Source organism: Lactuca sativa, chromosome 8, assembly GCF_002870075.4.
Source record: "Lactuca sativa cultivar Salinas chromosome 8, Lsat_Salinas_v11, whole genome shotgun sequence".
NCBI lineage: Eukaryota > Viridiplantae > Streptophyta > Magnoliopsida > Asterales > Asteraceae > Lactuca > Lactuca sativa.
In genome coordinates this window covers 284,007,764-284,021,054 of record NC_056630.2, presented here as the reverse complement: position 1 = coordinate 284,021,054, position 13,291 = coordinate 284,007,764, and positions in this window count along the sequence as shown.

Sequence of the window (13,291 nt, the reverse complement as noted above, 5' to 3'; positions counted from 1 at the left end):
CTGGTCCAGGCAGGGAAGAGCAGCTTTCGGCTCTCAAGGAGATCGTTGGCTTCTTTTTGTTTACGTTCGGCTTCTTCAGCTTCACGTGCCACACGACTGACATCGTCATCAGTATTGCGACTGTTCTTTCTCTTTAACATGTCCGCAATAGTCTCCTTGTCTTCATCTTCATCGTCATCTCCTCCCTCTGCAATGTTTTTGCCCTTGTCCTTCACACCCGAACCCGAGGCATGACCAGTTGGGGGTGGTTCGGTTGTGTGAATTGCTTTTGAGGAAGGAGGTGGTTTCGATCCTTTCTTCTCATCTCCCCCTTGTTTCGGAATGGACACGAAACTGGGTAGGCCTTCAATTTTGCTTAGGAGGTCCATGGCCGGAGAGAGTTTCTCAGCGAGGGTACGCCTCACCGAGTGATTGAGGATGGGGTCGTGTGCTTCCAGGATGTTGGATAGAGCGGCGTGGACATCCGAAACACACGTCTTGATGACTTCCCTTTCGGATCGAAGAGCCTCCAATTGTTGTTCGGAGTTGGAAAGTTGGGTGCTCTTGACCTTGAGGGCAGTAGTCTTACTCGCCAGGACGTCCATCAAGGAATTTTCAGCCGCAAGATCTTCTTGTAGCTTTGCCAAGCGGGCATCGATGGAGGCACGGAGTGCCGAGTTGTCGTCGCTAAGGTTTTGTCTGAGGGTAGCGAACGAGGATAACTCCGTCTTTACAAACTGGGCCAATTGATTAACAAGTGGTTCCAGAGATGTTTTGGTGGCTTCGGCGCTCTCCTGCATAGACTGCAGCAGGATTGTAGCGTCATGGAATAGTTTATCGACTTTTTCGGTCGCCGCCTCACAAGCTCGGGTGGAGGCGTCTATCGCAGCAGTAGCTGAGGATACTGAGTCCTGTTGAGCCCTAGAGAAGGCATCAACTATCCTCTGAAGGGCAGCTTCAGATAAGGATGACTGCTGATTGGAAGAGGAGGCGAGAAGTTGATCAACCTTCTCGTTCAGCTCGCGGAGATGCTTCTTTGTCACAGGAGCATCATCCTCCTCATCACTTTGAACTTGAAACGGACTGTAATAGACCGAATCATAGTTCATGTGATCACCACCAAGGTATTGATCATCGCCGTCGGAGGCGTCTTCTGGAGATTGAGGTGGTGGTGAAGCTGGGGGTGTTATGGGTTTGGTTGGTTCAGGTTGAGTGGGTAGGGGGTTAGTTTCGGGTGGTGGTTGTGTATGGGTTTCGGTTTGTGGAGGTTCGGTTACGGGTGGGGTTTCGGTAACAGGTGGTGTTTCGGTTGATGTGGTGAATATGGGTGGTGGTATAGGAAATGAGGTTGGTGGTATAGTAGGGTTTATGGTGGGAATGGAAATAGGAATTGTGGGTGGAGGGGAAGGAACTGGGGATTGGTGAAGTTCCATCTCCGGGGTTGGGGACCGAGGGGGTGTGTTGCCTCTTTGTGGAGATTCGTCTCCTTGTGATCCCTCAGAGTCCGAACTCCCACCTTCGGATTCACTTGATGAGGATGGAAGGACGAGCTTTCGTTTCGGTTGGGTCTTCCTCCTTTTCGGTTGTGGGGAGGAAGCAGGCTTTGATTGTTTGCGTTTCTTGGGAGTAGGTTTTGGGGCTTTGGATGGTTTCTTCCCCTTGTCTGCCTTCTTTCCCCTGGCCACCGGTTTGTCGGCATCATGAATTGATCTCAGCATGTCCGGTGTCAGTTCCCTCGGACCAGATGGCCCTAACTCCTTGATCACCTTGATCATACTGCTGTCTGATGGCACACTTCCATACATCGACTCCGGGATAGAGCCAATGAAGGAGAATTTCGATGCATCGGATACGATGATCTTCTTGGTGTGGAACGTGCCAACAGAAGACATCGGTGCACCGTCAGCAGTTGGGACCTCAAACCTGTCCATGGCCCATCTTGTGATCATGATCCAGAACCGGGCCAGCGACACTTCAGAGTGTCGAGAAGTGGAAGAAAGGCTCTGAATCAGCTGCTGCCAGAGGACAAACCCATAATCGAGGTTGATCCCGTTGTACACCCCATACATGATTGTCAGGAAAAGACGACTGGCCCCGTCCGATCCTGAACTCCTCTCAGACAGTCCCTTGAAGAGAACTGTAAATAACCCATTCCATAGGGGCGGTAGGCATGACTTCTTGAACCTTGCGACGGAGGTTAGAACTTCCGTGTAACCCATGTTGTAGAACATGCTGTATAACATGCCAACCGGAATCGTCTCCGGGTTAACACGTGATGGGTCTGCAGCAAACCCAAGCATGGTGCAGAAGCGGGAACGAGAAATCGACGTCTTGTGTTCCGCCACTTCGAAAAATATCCGGTCGACGCCCTTGTCGTAGTAGGCCGTCGCATAGACCTGAGATAGAGCCACCATTGGCACCGTTTCAATTCTGGACAATGCCGGAGCAAGCTGGGAGAACTTGAGGCATTCGATGACCGGCGACATGTAGGGATCATATGCTAGTGGGTTCAGATCAATGACAAGGCATTGTTGAGGTCTGATGGGAAGAATCTGAGAAGTAGCATGAACTGATGAAGATTCAGCCATTGTTGCAGGTGTGGAGAAGAAGATGACCGGGAGAGAGTTTTGGGAGTAATTTTGCTTTGGGAATTATGGGGGCAGTAAAGAGGTAAAAGGTGGTGTGGATGGCTTTTTATAGTAGGTAACAGGAGAGAGAAAGATCGTTTGAAATCTCTTATTGAAATACGGAAGGGTTTTTGAGTGACTGATTGGTGACAGTTGGGACGTGCGATGATCACGTAGGAGAGAGAGTGTCAGATTCCTAGGATCACGCCGCCCAATAAGCGTCGGTTCAGAGAGAGAAACCGTTTCCATTTCCACACGCGCCATTAATGCCAGATGGATGACGCTTTAATACTGCACACGCGTCCAATAGTGTCAGAAAAAGCGCGGCCTCTTCAAATTCACGCGCCCGCCTTTTTACCGTCGTTTGAATATCTATCCTTTGAACTCCCGCCGCGTCAGCAACCTTTTGAACTTATCCCTTTTCTTTTAAACGCCACCTTTTGAATAAAATGCCCACGTGGATTATTGGCAACCACAACTTCAGTATTAACCATTCATTGATTATCCAGCCTGTAAAATAATTAGTAACGGAATTTTTGAAAATCTAGGATTTTCGTGCAAAGAGTGTAAAAGATAAAGAAATAAAGCAACTCTTTTTGGAATGATCTGTGATGTCAATCATGACACGAAACTGATGATCCCGGGCACGAATCTCTTCCTTCAAGGTCAAGTGAGACCTCAAAGTGTTAGTGTGGAATCCCGTTGAATTACGATCAAACATTCATTAATAAATGTTGAAAGGCTTCTTTAAATAAGGCAAATTAAGGGTGGTTTCGCTTTGATTCAACAATTCAATTCCTGATATAAGAACGAACGTGAACAAAGTACTTGTGAGACCAGTGTAGTCTGTTGAACAAGTAGGTTTGAGTTAATTTTGTAGTGGCTTGGATTAATATGAAATCTCAGATAAAAATTTAAAACTAGATCCCTCGGGAAGAAATGTCATGGTGTGTAACAATTTCATTGGAATCACGCAAAAAGGAAAAAAATGAGATTTCATGAAGGTACATTCGTTAATTCATTGGTGAAAACTTGATCAAGTTAATTGGTCACCGTCAATTCATTGGTGTTGAATTTTGGGTTTCACTCAGCTCGTAGTGGCACGAAGCTAAGATCATAAACACAGATGTTGTGTAACCATAAACCTCAGTGGTAGTTGCTGAGAGTCTCAAGGGTTACAGTGAGGATACGAATGTTATGGAGAAGTATAGTGGGGATGGTGAAAGAAGACATAGTACCTCTGCTGCGAACATAAGGACCAAGCAGGAGACTCTAAACTCATGTGAGAAAAGAGTGAGGTAGCTCATGATTAGAATAAATGAGTTAGCCTTATTGGGAAGACAAGGTTTGTGTATACCAGGTCATGAAGGCTATTATTCAAAATCTTATGAGGCTTGGGACACATACAGCAGCATGCTTCTAGGGACACTTAAGAAAGTTATCAAATATATCCTTATAAACGAATGAGCACACAAAACAAAAAAAAAAATTAAAATATTTTTGGAGTTTTTGAAATTGAATTAAAAAAAAACTTTGGAATAGAGAAGGAAAAAAAAAAATTCAAAAACCAAACCCGAACGTTCGGTTGGTTTCGGTTGGAAAAAGTTGAAAAACCGAACCCGAGCGTTCGGTTGGTTTCGGTTCAGGAAAATTTTGAGAAACCGAACCCAAACCTTCGGTTGGTTTCGGTTCAGAAAAATTTTGAGAAACCGAACCCGAACCTTCGATTGGTTTCGGTTCAGAAAATTTTTGAGAAACCGAACCCGAACCTTCGGTTGGTTTCGGTTCAACAAAAGTTTGGAAAACCGAACCTGAACCTTCTGGAGGTTTCGGTTCAGGAAAATTTTTAAGAAACCAAGGAGTTTAAATATGCAATAATAAAAAAAAACTTTTCACATAAAGAAAAACAAATTTTGCACAAGAAATGTACACTCAGAAAAACTACCGTTGAAGAAATGAGCGAGTGAAATGGTTGAACCGAACCCGAACGTTCGGTTGGATTCGCTTCTTACGCTTGAGATCAAGAGGTAGTGTGAGGTACTGACTCTGATTCCATCATACCTAGCCCTTGCAAAATTTTATTGAATGATGCTTCTGGAAGAGCTTTGGTGAAGACGTCAGCCAGTTGATCAGTGGTTCTTACGAAGTGAACTTCGACATTTCCATCTTCCACGTGATCTTTGATGAAGTGATACCTCAGTGCTATGTGTTTGGTTTTAGAGTGTTGCACCGGGTTATGACAGATCCTAATTGCACTTTCAGAGTCACAATATAGAGGGATCTTCTTCATATTGAGTCCATAGTCGCGAAGTTGACTCTGGATCCAAATCACTTGTGATGTGCAGGATGCAGCGGCAATGTATTCCGCTTCAGCAGTAGACAGCGACACACATGTTTGTTTCTTGGATTGCCAGCTGACCAACTTCCCATCAAGAAATTGACAGCCACCAGTTGTGCTTTTGCGGTCGAGTCCACATCCTCCAAGGTCAGCATCAGAATAGGCTTGAACGAAGAAGCCAGAGTTGGATGGATACCATAGACCTAAGGAGGCGGTTCGCTTGAGATAGCGTAGGATGTTCTTCACTGCCAGCATGTGAGGTTCGCGTGGGTTAGCCTGAAATCGAGCACAATAACATATAGAAAACATGATATCAGGCCTGCTAGCAGTTAGATACATCAGTGAGCCTATCATTTGACGATATAGCGTGATGTCGACAGCCGGTTTATCCAGTGAAGGGGTAAGTTTGGTGCCGAATGCCATTGGGACTTTGACTTTTGAGTCTCCCATCATTCCAAACTTAGCTAGGAGAGTCTTTGTGTAAGCTTCCTGATTGATAAAGATGCCTTCGGGTCCCTGTCTTATATTTAAACCAAGGAAAAAATTAATAGGACCCATTGAGCTCATTTCAAACTTAGTCTCCATCAACTTTCTGAATTCAGCTGTTAGGTTGGGATTCGTAGAGCCAAAGATGATATCATCGACATAAATTTGAACGATCATAAGGTGGTTACCTTCCTTTTTTGCGAAAGAAGGTTGGGTCAACCGAGCCTTGTTTGAATTTGGACATCTTTAAAAATTTTGTAAGCGTTTCATACCAGGCTCTCGGAGCTTGTTTAAGGCCGTACACAGCTTTATCCAGAATGTAACAATGATTTGGATACTTTTCGTTCACGAACCCAGGAGGTTGCTCCACATACACCGTTTCTTCAAGTTCTCCATTGAGAAATGCGCACTTGACGTCCATTTGGAAGACCTCAAAGTTTTTGTGAGCAGCATAGGCCAGAAATATTCTAACCGATTCTAGTCTAGCTACTGGAGCGAACGTCTCTTCGTAATCTATTCCTTCCTCCTGACAGTATCCTTTGACAACCAGACGAGCCTTGTTCCTTATGACATTACCTTCCTTGTCCATTTTGTTTCTAAAAACCCATTTGAGACCAACAACCGAAGCATCCGGAGGAGTTGGAATGAGGCGCCAGACTTTGTTCCTTTCAAACTCGTTTAGTTCGTCTTGCATTGCTTGAACCCAATCAGAGTGATCGAGGGCAGTGTTCACTGTCTTCGGTTCAACTTTTGATACAAATGAGTTAAACATACAGAACTCAACCTTTGAGAATAAGGATGTCTGTTTTGCCTTCAGTTGAGATCGGGTCAGAACCTTTTCAGATACATCACCAACTACTTGAGTGATAGGATGATCTCTGGTCCATTTTGTAAGAGGAGGGTAATTCGGATCGAAGGTTGGATCTAGTTCAGCGTTGATCATCTCTTCAGGCTCAGATTGGCTATCAAAATCAAGCGTCATATCATCATGCTCCCCCTCAATTGATGAGTCTTGAGAGACACGAGGTTCAGGGGTTTCTTGTGGTGCTGGATTTTCAGGCATTGAAGCACCTTCGTTTGGAGGGGTACCTTCGGTTGGAGAGTTACCTTCGGTTGATGAAGGACCTTCGGTTGAAGTAGTAGAGCTTGGCTCCCCCTCGACATGTGAGCTAGGCTCCCCTTCGACAAGAGAATTTGGCTCCCCCTCAACTGAAGCATTGTTGGTTGGAGATTCATCAGTAGGCGATTCTCCTTCATGCATTCTTCTTGCAGCATCTTCGACAATCTGCTTAATATGATCTATTTTGTTGTCGGCTGCACCTGCTTCGGAGAGAGAAGCTTTTTCAGGTTCGTCAAATAGTTCCAGAAAATTTTCGTACAGATTGGCGATTGAGACAGTGACTTGGCCAGTTTGAGGAAAGATTTCACTGGCAGTGTCATCTATGGCCTGTAGCTTCTTGACATAGTTATCGTCGAAGGTCACATAGTATGTCTCTTCAATCCTTCTTGATCGTTTGTTTAGGACCCTGTACGCCTTTGAAGTGAGTGAGTAACCCAGAAAGATTCCCTCGTCAGCTTTGACATCAAACTTGTTGCGGTGTTCTTTAGAGTTAAAGATGAAACACCTTGAGCCAAAAACGTGGAAAAATTTCACATTGGGCTTCCTGTTGTTTAATATCTCATATGGTGTGAGCGTGAATCGCTTGTTGAGATAGGACCTATTTTGTGTATAACAAGCAGCAGAAATAGCGTCAGCCCAAAAATAAAGAGGTAAGGAAGCGAAACTTAACATAGTTCGGGCAGCTTCACACAGAGATCGGTTTCGTCTTTCGACTATTCCGTTCTGTTGTGGTGTGTAAGGAGCTGAGAAATTATGACTAATTCCCTTTTCTGCAAGAAACTCTTCAAACTCCTTGTTCTTGAATTCGAGACCATTGTCGCTCCTGATGTTTCGAATGACCTTCTTGAGCTGGACTTCAATCTGCTTGATAAACACTTTCAGCTTTTGAGTCGCTTCAGATTTGAGCTTTAGAAAGAACACCCATGTAAATCGTGAGAAATCATCAACGATGACAAGAATATACTTGCTACCACCGATGCTTTCGATAGATGAAGGACCACACAAATCGATATGAAGTAATTCGAGTGGTTCAACAACTTTTGTGTTAATTACGGATGGGTGACTTTGACGACTCTGCTTTCCCATTTCGCATGCAGCACATAGATGCTCTCTGTCAAACTTGAGCAATGGAAGGCCCCTAACATGACCTTCAGTGACAAGTCGGTTGATATCTTTGAAATTGAGATGAGAGAGTCTTCGGTGCCACAACCAGCTTTCGTCGGATTGAGCTTTTGATAGCAGACATATGGCTGGGTTTCCTTTGATGGGTTTCATGTTCAGAGGAAACATTTCACCCTTTCGCTCTGACTTCAGAATGACTTTCTTTGTCTTTTTCTCTATGATTTCAGAACCTTCATCATCGAATGAAACTCTGAGACGTGTACCTCCAACAAGCTGAGATACACTGATGAGGTTGTGTTGAAGTCCTTCCACATAAGCCACCTTCCTTATTGTAAAGTCACCATTCGTTATCATCCCGTATCCCTTTATGGTGCCGAAAGAGTTATTTCCAAACTTAACGTTGCCACCGTTTGCAAGAGATCTGTATTCCCTGAGCTCCTCTTTCCTCCCTGTCATGTGACGCGAGCAGCCACTGTCGATGTACCATTCTTCGTCAAACTGCTCGTTACTCATAACCTGCAAAAATTAAGCAGATTTAGGAACCCAAAGTTTCTTGGGTCCATGTGAGGTTTTCATGGGAACAGGAATAGTTAAAGAGATGTCAACAAGATATGTTCTTTTAATTAGAGTTGTTTCATCTTTCCTTTTAATGGTGAATACTTTTATTTTGTTAAGATTAGGTTGGTTTCCTGTGGGCTCAGGCTTGGATTCATCGACCTTTCGCTTTCCCTTCTGTTCAGCTGATGAATGAGGTTTTTGAGGAAAAGTGGGATTAGCTTTAGAGCAAGATGGAGATGAATGAGTAGAAGTAGAATGACGAGAAGAGTTAGAACGAGAGAATTTGGATGGGGAGGACTTCCTTGCTGATGACTCTAGGTGACCCTTTTGCTTTTGATCGTTGGTGGGTTTAACCTTTGAGGCTTGTTCTCGTCTGACTTCAGAGCCGAACCTCTGAGTTCGGTTGGAGTTGTTCTTGGAACCGAACCTTTGGTTTCGGTTGAGATCCTTTTCAGAACCGAACCTTTGCTTTCGGTTGGTATTTTCATGCGAACCGAACCTTGACTTTCGGTTGGTATCTTCTTGCGAACCGAACCTTGACTTTCGGTTGGTGGAATTATCAGGCTTTCTTACGGGATTGTTTTCATACTTCAGATTCTTGTCTTTGTGTGAATAGTATGCATTCTGGGAGTGCCAGAATTGTTTCCTTTCAGAAAGGTTTTTCCTGTATCTTAGGTTCCTTTCTATCTTTTTATCCCTCATCTGTTTGGGTTGATGATGAACGTTCGCTGTCGCTTTTGATGTCACCTTTGCTGGTTCCTTTTGAACTTTAGGAGTTTTTCTTTGAGCTGAGGGTGCAGAGGGAATGTTTGAAGAAGATTCAGTTTGCCCTGAGAAAGTGGAAGGAGTATCTGATGAAGTTTCACTTCGGGCTGTTGGCGTAGAAGGAATATCTTCTTTTGTTGAACAATCGACCTCTTGAGGAGTATCTTTTGTACCACTTGTGCTTGGTTCACTGAAATTATCAGGCTTGTTCAAGGGTTCAGGTATGTATCTCCCTTTCTTCATCCAAGAGGTTCTTTCAGATAGTCCGACGGTTTCATTTCCATTGTCAATAGGAGCTTCCCAGAAGAACTCATCACAGCCATCAGCATTGTCTTCGTTAACAATAGCCGTGAGTTCAGCTGTCTGATGTTCGGTTACTCCAGTCACTTTGTATACCTGATTCGGAGTGGTCATGACCTTTTGATACACAACAGCTTTTTCTACTAATTTCGGGGACTTTTGTTGGGACAATCTAGCGAATTCTACTGAATTTTCAGAAATAAGATTTTTGTGGTTTTTAGTTTCGCTTTTAACAAATTCTGAGCAGTCAACCGTATCCTCTACAGAAATTTCACTCATATTTTCGTCCTCGTTAAGCTCAGATGCATTTTCAACATCGATTTTATTTTCTGAGCTTACTTTGGCGTTTAGAGAGTCAAACTTTTGTATGGTTTCGGTTCTCAGTTTAAGTCTGTCATTTTCGTCCAAAAGATTTTTGAGCATGTCCTTATGGTCTTTGGATTTAATGAAGGACTCAATTTTGTCCAGTCCAATCTGATAAGTTGGGTTGACATCATCAGACGAAATCACACTTTCACAATTGTAAGCTTCGGCATCAATTTCATCCTCCTTGAATTCTAGGAATGGTAAAATCATACGGTGGATCTTCTTGCCTATCTCACAGTCTAAGTGAAGCTGAGTAATATTGGAATATAAACGTTTAGCTATTAAACAAAAAACATTTCGTTGTTTTAACAATTTCAAATTGTCTCTCTGCAAATAAATGTTTTCGTCTTTGACTTTAATTAATTCCGACTCTTTTAACTCAATCCACATACGCCGCTCCTCACTCTTCGACGCCACCCTGCTTAATTGATCAGTCAGGTTAGAATTGGTGACTCGAGTTTGAGTTAAGCTACTATCTAAATGAGAAATTCTTGTGTTAACATTTTTTAGTTCTTTCTCATATGAGGATGATGGTACTTTAGATGAAATGAAAACAGATTGTACCTTCTTTATCAGTTCATCAAGCTCATTGAACTGTTGGCTGAGTGGTTTGGCCGTGAAGCACATATCTTCCTGCACCTTCGGTCCATTGCTTCCTCCGTCGGTATTGTATCCCCTCATCTGAGATGCGCTTGACACCATGAAGCATTTTCCACCACTGCTTTCCTCCTTAGCCATATAAGCCTTTCCATGAGTAGGCTTCCTCACTTCTTCGTCTTCTGAGTCAGTAGACCAAACTTCGGTACTACCGAACTCATCGTCGTTAACCGAACCCTGTACAATAAGAGCATTAATAGAAGGGTTAGCGGTAGACTTTTTCTTTCTCAACTCATCCAATCTCTTCTGCAGCACGGCTTCCTCATCCTTTCCGTCATCCTTTTCAGCCATCTTTTTAAGAACACAGTCCTTAGCATAGTGGTTCTTGCCACCACAGTAAAAACAGCTTACTCCAGAATCGCCATCCGCCTTCGGTTCCTTCTTGGACTCCTCAGCCTTCGGTTCATTGTTCGCCTTTTCAGAGCTGTAACTCCCCTGTCAGTTTCGGTTTTTGTTGTTGGGAAATCTCTTCTTTATGAACCTCTTAGGATTGGATACCATCATGGCATAATCCTCAGTTGAGAGGTCATATTCTTCTAAATTGAGCTCTTCATCCTCCATCACAGCTTTGCTTTTAGATAGGAGGGCCAACGAACCAAGACTAGAGACAACATTTTTCTCTTGAATCACAATCTTCTCTTGGGACTTTAGAATACCCACCAATTTTGCCAAAGAGTATGATTTAAATTGTTCATGTGCTTTGACGGTGAAAACAACTGCTCTCCATTCAGATCGCAGTCTGTTCAAGAAAGTAACCTTTTGTTTGATGAGCTTCCTTTCAATGTCGTGTTTGATCATCTTGCTGAGAAGATGATTGAAGCGATCAAACGTCTGGGTCACAGTTTCTTCAGCCCCTTGCCTGAATTCTCCAAACTCAGATAGAAGCAAGGTTTGAATAGAATGTTCAAGATCTTCGTCTGTGGAGTACAGTTCGTGAAGTCTATCCCACACTTCCTTCGCCGTAGAGCATGAGCTGACCAGTCTGAAAGTGTCGGACTGAAGGGCGAATCTGATCAACCTTAGTGCCTTAATATTGCACTGGAATTTGTCTTTTTCATCTTGCGCAATATTCGTCACGTCCTTAAGCAGATCGTTGTATTCTTATTGCGTCTTAATAACTCTGGATGTCGCGGAATGAGAAAACGGTCCATTGATAATGGCTTCCCATATGAGAAAACCATTGTCCTCTGATCCAATCACGTAATCTTCAAAATGATGTGCCCACACTTCATAGTCATGGGTGTATAAGATTGGAATCTTTGTCGTCGAACCAATGCTGTTGGAAATATTAATAGGGTTTGATTGCGTTGCGTCCATTATGATCGTAATAACCTGTTCAAAGATCAGACTTGTAATAAAGCAGATTAGGGCAAACAATAAATACTAAGATACGTCAATTATGATGACGGCTCAATAAATATCGATGATTGCGGAAAACCCTAATGGAAATCTTTTTCACAGAAAAGATGTGTATCGATTACACAGCCTCCTGCTCTGATACCAATTGATGGGATTAAAACAACTTTTAATCTAAGAAGATCGATTAGATCTTGAACAAGTATATCAATATGAAACAGCAAGAACAAAATATTAATAACAAGGCAAAACGCAACAATAAGAACAAACAGCTTGAATCAAACGTGTCGAATGATTAAATATAATCCTTAGAAGAGCTCGATTAAGAACATCAACTATAAAGGATTGGAAGATTACAAGAGAGCAATATCGTAAGACTCTGGAATGCTAAAACTGAAATCTTTAATCTTAACCTAATATGCATGCAAGCGATAACTTATATACAAGACATAAAAGGCTCTCGGTTGGACAGGCCCAAACCGGAGAATACAAAGGCTAATCTAACGAGCCCAAAAGACGCAACATAAAATAGAACTTCAGCCCAACAAAAACAAAACTATGTATCCCTCAGGGATGTATAACACTCATAACAAGGCGTAGTGGAGTTCATAATCTTAACACTATGGGGCCAAATCCATAACACATACTACAAATACTATCTATCCCCAATCTCTCCTAAATCTCTCCCAATCTCTATTAAATATATCTTGGTAATAAAACTCACATTTTCCAACTTTCTCATGAACATCCATACCATCCCAAACCTTCCATTGATCGACAACAGCTCAAAACGGAAGAAGGAAACCAAAAAGGGGCAAGAAGGTTCGCAGGTTACTGTTTACTTGAAGGGACGGGTCTTTTACTTGAAGGACGGGTCTTTTACTTGAAGGATTATCTGATCTTATTGCGCAACTCTTGTTTGAGTCCAACCGTTATAGGGACGGGTCTTTTACTTGAAGGATTATCTGATCCTCGTCACATGTGATGGTGTTTAGGTGGTGGCTAACTAGCATTATAAGGAGACCTTCAGCAGCTGAGGACTAGTTGAGTTGAGTCTGAGGTTTCCCTAGGGCAAGCCTAGGATGAGAGTAGCAGAGATATGTAGTAGTAAAAGTGACTTGGTGGAGTCAAGGCAGTTCTTGAAGAAAGTACGGATAGATGTGGAAGGTAGTATGGGCCCGTACTACTGAAAGCAGAGGATCCGTACTCGAATCAAGAAAGGTTGAGACAAGACCAGGAAGCTAGTTGTAGTAATTAATGATCCCTTGAGATATTTCGGTTTTCTGATGTAGTTGTGATATGTTTCAAAATGGTGGTTTTACGTTCGAGACTAGCAGCCGGCAGTGGAGGTGCCGGGGAGGGATCAGGTTCAGGCTCAGGGGGTGAGCGCATCGATGAGCAGACCCGGGAGTTTCTTTCTTCGGAGATTACGCGCATCATTATAGAGCAGACTCCTGTGATCTTCAGTTCGATCAAGGAGGGGATTCTAGAGCTGATGGATGAGAGATTGGGCACCTTCCGTGCCGAGGTGGCGGCTATGATGGGGTCGCGCACCCTTACTTTCAGGGAGTTCAGGGCATGTGGAGCTCCGGACTATCATGGGGCACGGGACCCCAT